Source organism: Schistocerca cancellata, chromosome 8, assembly GCF_023864275.1.
Source record: "Schistocerca cancellata isolate TAMUIC-IGC-003103 chromosome 8, iqSchCanc2.1, whole genome shotgun sequence".
NCBI lineage: Eukaryota > Metazoa > Arthropoda > Insecta > Orthoptera > Acrididae > Schistocerca > Schistocerca cancellata.
This window is the reverse complement of record NC_064633.1, coordinates 577,735,175-577,740,726: the sequence shown is the minus strand read 5'-3', so window position 1 is coordinate 577,740,726 and position 5,552 is coordinate 577,735,175. Positions and strand designations below refer to the sequence as shown.

At 45.0% G+C, this 5,552-nt stretch overlaps 1 pseudogene; it reads right to left on the bottom strand.

Annotated features, from left to right (window-relative positions):
- Positions 1–203: 203 nt before the first annotated feature.
- LOC126095994 (5S ribosomal RNA) lies at positions 204–321 on the bottom strand (annotated as a pseudogene).
- Positions 322–5,552: the final 5,231 nt, after the last annotated feature.

The following is a 5,552-nucleotide window of genomic DNA, read 5'->3' as shown; positions in this document are numbered from 1 at the left end:
TAGCACTGCGTCTTCAGGCCACAAGTGGCGTATCGGGACCATCCGACCGCCGTGTCATCCTCAGCTGAGGATGCGGATAGGAGGAGCGTGGGGTCACCACACTGCTCTCCCGGTCGTTATGATGGTTTTCTGCGACCGGAGCCGCTACTATTCGGTCGAGTAGCTCCTCAATTGGCATCACAAGGCTGAGTGCACCAGAAAAATGGCAACAGCGCACGGCGGCCCGGATGGCCACCCATCCAAGTGCCGGCCACGCCCGACAGCGCTTAACTTCGGTGATCTGACGGGAACCGGTGTACCCACTGCGACAAGACCGTTGCCGAGCTGTGAGAATAGAGAGTGCGAAAATTTGTATACAGAGATTCTTCCTGTGTCGACAACAACGCCCCTAACCCAGCCAGGATTCCAGTCGAACTAAGCTAGGACGTCAGACAGAAGTACGTTACTACACCATACTTCAGCTGTTGCCACTGTTCATCTGTGATACTGTAGTGGCTAGTGAGTGGTCCGGTGCAGGCTGTCAACCACTCATGACCAAATGTTGTCAACAGATGAGAGATGGTGTAGGTTCTGTCCAGGGAAACAGTTGAACACCCTCTCTATCGAGGTGGCTCACATCAGCACGGGCAATACGCGGTCCCGCGTTATCTTGTTGAAAAATAACGTCTCTGAGACCTAGAAATAAGACACGGTCACTCGCCTTAAGACATTAGAAACGTGAAGGCTGCTACTCAAACTGCCTACTTATGAGGACGAGAGGTGTTTGTGTTGTGTGTTCACTGGCATCCCACACCATCAGGCCAGGGGCCAGACCCTTGTTACGGTGATGAATGGATTCTGGCAACATTCGTTCTCCTCTGAGCCTCCACACACGGACGCGTGCATTGTGCTGGTGTATGCAGCCTTGTATGAAAAGACTTTGTGATGCACTCCCGAGGCCAGCATTGTCGTTAGGCACACCACTGGCAATGCAGTTTGAAGAGCTATCGATGTGGCTTGTTGACAGTTATGTCGGTACCGACATGTGAACAAACGCAGTCGACACAGATGTAGAATTAAAGGACAATTACGCCATAACCCAAGCGAACTGACTCAAGACGCGTTGGCCTGAGGTTTCGTGAGACCCAGGAGCATCTTTGATCCTGAATGGGACATACGTAAACATCTGCCCCTCAAAAAATAGTCTAAGCGTAAAATTTAAACTGAAAGGAACATATAACTACAATCTGCAAGAAGGCTTGTGTTCATTACAGACAAGGTTATCGTCAGGAGTGCCCCACGGAAATGTGAAGAGATCGCTATTATTCTTTACATAAATAAATGATCTGACAGACAAGGTAAGCAACAGTTTGCGGCTCTTTGCTGGTGATGCTGTGGTGTATGGGAAGCTGTGGTCGTCGAGTGACTGTAGGAGGATACAAGAAGACTTTGACAGTATTTCTGGTTTCTGTGGTGAATGTCAGCTAGCTCTAAATGTACAGAAATGTAAGATAATGCAGGTGAGTAGGGTAAACAATCCCGTACTGTTCCAATACAGCATTACTAGTGTGCTGAGTCACTTAGTCTGATCGATTAAATAATTAGGCGTAACATTGCAAAGCGATATGAAATGGAAAGAGCGTGTAAGGATTGTAGTGGGTAAGGTGAATGGTCGACTTCAGTTTATCGGGAGATTTTTAGGAAAGAGTGGTCCACCTGTAAAGGAGACAACATATAGAACACTAGTGCGACCGATTCTTGAGTACTACTCGAGCGTTTGGGATCCGCATCAGGTCGGATTATAGGAAGACATCGAAGCAGTTCAGAGGTGGGCTGCTAGATGTGTTTCCGGTAGATCCTATCAACACGCAAATATTACGGTGATACTTCGGGAATTCAAAAGGTAATTCCTGGAGGGTAAGCGATGTTCTTTCTGAGGAACGCATTCAGTAAATTTAGAGAACCGCCATCTGAAGCTGACTTCACAACGACTCTACTGCCACCAACATCCATTTCGCAGAAGGACCATGGACATTAGGTACAAGAAATTAAGGCTCTTATAGAGGCAGACAGACAATCGTTCCTCCCTCGCTCTATTTGCGAGTGGAACAAGAAAAGAAATGATTAGTGGGGGTACAAGATACCCTCCGCCACGCACCGGAAAGTGGCTTGCGGAGTATGTTTGTAGATGTATGTTCTGACTACGTATTATTATAGCAGAAAACTTGAGTCACTAATCTGGAAACATTTCATTTTTTTTTATAATTATCTTCTTCTCTGGTACCCAGTTCCAGTGACTCCAGCGTCAGACCAGAACGTTTGACACAAGTTGATTCGTTTGCACGGCCGACTGGTGCCCAGCATAGGGCAGCAGATACTTCATTGCTACCTTCGCTGCCGCCATAATAACATTCTGTTTTGGAAGTGCCATATCTGAAAGCGGTTACCAGAAAATGAAATAATGTAAATGCGACGTGGATTCACGTAACATCAGCTCTTTCATATATGTCTCTTAAATTATGTCTACAGCTAAACAAATCTTCATGCAGAGAGCTCAAAACGCAGAACTGTTCTCGTGTGCGGTTGTAGATTAGTCAGTCCTGAAATCATGCTGTTGTTGTTGCTGTTGTTGATTATGATGGAGTCTTCAGCCTGAAGACTTGTTTGATGTCGTTCTCTACGCTAGTGTATTCTGTGCGGCCTCTTCATCTGTGCATAGCCACAGCAACCTACGTCCAATGGAATCTGCTAACCGTATCCATCCCTTTGTATCCCTCTACATTTCTAACTTCCCACACATCCTTTCATTACCAGACTGACAATTCCTTGATACCTCAGAATCTGTCCTGTGAGCCAATCCCTTCGTTTAATAAAATTGTGATATAAATTTCTTTTTTCCCCAATTCGATTCAGTACCTCCTCATTAATTACTCGATCTCCTTGTCTCTTCAGTAGCACCACAAATCTAAAGCTTCTATTTTATTATTGTCTGAACCGATTTTCATTGAAGTTTCACTTCCATACAAGACTATATTCCATACAAACACCTTCAGAAAACAATTCCTAATATTAAATTTATATTCGATGTTACCAAATTTCTCTTCTTCAGAAACTCTCTTCTTTCTACGGCTAATCTACATTTTATATCCTCCATACTTCGAACAGTCGTTTTGCTGTCAAAATGGCAAAACTCATCTAATATGTTTACTGTCATTTCCTAATCACATTTTATCAATATCACTTGATTTAATTCGATTGCATACCATTGCCTCTGTTTTACTTTTATTGATGTTTGACTTGTAAGCTCTTAAAGGTATTACACATCCGTTCAACTGCTGTTCCAAGTCCTTTACTATCTCTGGCAGACTTACAGTGCCATCGTCAAACCTCAACGTATTCTTCTCCCTGAACTTTAATTTCCTTTCCAAATATCTTCTTGGTGCTCTTTACTATTTGCTCAATGTACAAACTGAATAACGTCGAGGACAGACTGCAAAGTTGTCCCATTCGCATCTGAACCACCGCTTCCCTTTCATGGCCCTCGACTCTTATAACTACAGTCTGGTTTTGGTAAAAGTTGTAAACAACCTTTTGCTGCCTCTATTTGATCCCTGCTACTTTCAGAATTCCAAAGAGTGTATTACAATTAAAATTGTCGAAAACATTCTCTACTTCTACAAAAGATATAAACGCAGGTTTGCCTTGCTTTAACCTACCTTGTAGGATAAGTGCCAAAGCGATATTGTCTTACATATTCTTAATTTCTCCGGACCTCAAAGTGATCTTTCCTGAAGTGAGTTTCTACGAGTTTTTGCTAATTTTTGTAGATAATTCGTCAGTGTTTAGCAACTCTCTCAAGGATGTCAGCCCAAAAGGCACCCAGTCTTCTCACGTTTAAGTTTCCTTTGCATTCTGTCCGACAATCGCACACTTCTGATCCTCGGTCTTGGTGCGCATCTGTTCTTCGTGGTAATAGCTGCTGCAGCATGTCGTCTACTAATAGACCCTGGAACAGAGTTCGTTTTGTTGATACTGAGCACGGAGTGCTGAAGTACGACACAGTTTCAGCAATTTTCCTCTGGCTTTTGCCCTTGCAGCGGCCGAGCATCCGTGTATACACCACCACAGCTCAAGCCGCGCCTTCCCGTAACTTTGTCACACCGGGATGTCTAACTCCAGGCGCTTCCGCCGGCTGCAGTGGTTTTGCCGTTAGGGCGAATGAATATCTTTTCTCATTTGTCGTGCATGCTTGTGCAAAACTTGTGTCTCTACATTAAACCATTTTCACTATTGTAGACAAAAAAAGTGTTCAGCTTCGGAGTAAAATGCTGACCGATGCGCCATTCTCATTTGAGAATGTTGTCAATAAGATTTAGACTATAGTACACTAAGTCTAAGTCATTTCTGTCTAGGTATCGCAGAAAGTGTTATTTGGCACTCTGAGAGCAAAATAACTACAAGAGAGCACCGATGGTTGCAACCCTATCAAGGAAGCGCCTGAGTAAAAATATCCTGTCCTGATGAAGTCGACATGCCTGTGATCCATTGCGGGACAATTCCACTAGCATCAGGTACGTAGATACTGAGATTACGTGCCTATTAGCAGACAAATGGCTCTTCAACGCAAGAGAGCTGGATCACTTTGCCACAAAGCCTCTTATTTTTAGGTGTCATGGATCAAAGTCACGAAATTTCGCTATGTTGTCAATGGGATCACATACACTGAAGAGCCAAAGAAACTGGTATACGTGCCTAATGTCGTGTAGTGCCCCCGCGAGCCACTCTGTAGCAATTCTGGGCGTGTGGGGTTTCGCATTGTCCTGCGGGAATTGCCCAAATCCGTTGCAATGCACAATGAACATGAAAGGAAGCAGGGGATCAGACAGGATGCGTACGTAGGCGTCACCTGTCAGACTCGTATCTAGAGTTATCAGACTCCACAATCAGCAACTGCACACACCCCACCCGCTTGAACAGTCCCCTGCTAATATGGAGGGTCAATGGAACCGTGAGGTGGTCTCCATACCCGTACACGTCCATCCACTATATACAATTTAAAACCAGACTCGTCCGGCCAGGCAACACGTTTCCAGTCATCAACAGTCGATGTTGACGGGCCCAGACAAGCCGTAAAGCCTTGTGTCGTGCAGACATCAAGGGTAGAAGAGCGGGCCTTCTGCTCCGAAAGCCCGATGATGTTTCGTTGAGTGGTTCGCATGCTGTCCCTTGTTGATGGCCCAGCATTGAAATCTGTAGCAATTTGTGGAAGGGTTGCACTTCTGTCGCGTTGAATGATTCTCTGCAGTCGTCGATGGTCCCGTTCTTTCAAGATCTTTTTCCACCCGCAGCGATGTCGGGGATTTGATGTTTTGCCGTGAAATGGTCATACGGGGGAAACCTCACTTCATTGCAACCTCGGAGATTCTGTGACCCATCGCTCGTGCACCGACTTTAATATCACGTTGAAACTCACTTAAATCTTGATAACTTGCCATGGTAGCAGCAGTAACCGATCTAACAACTGTGCCTGACACTTCTTATCTTACATAGGCGTTGCTGCCTGTAGTGCCGTA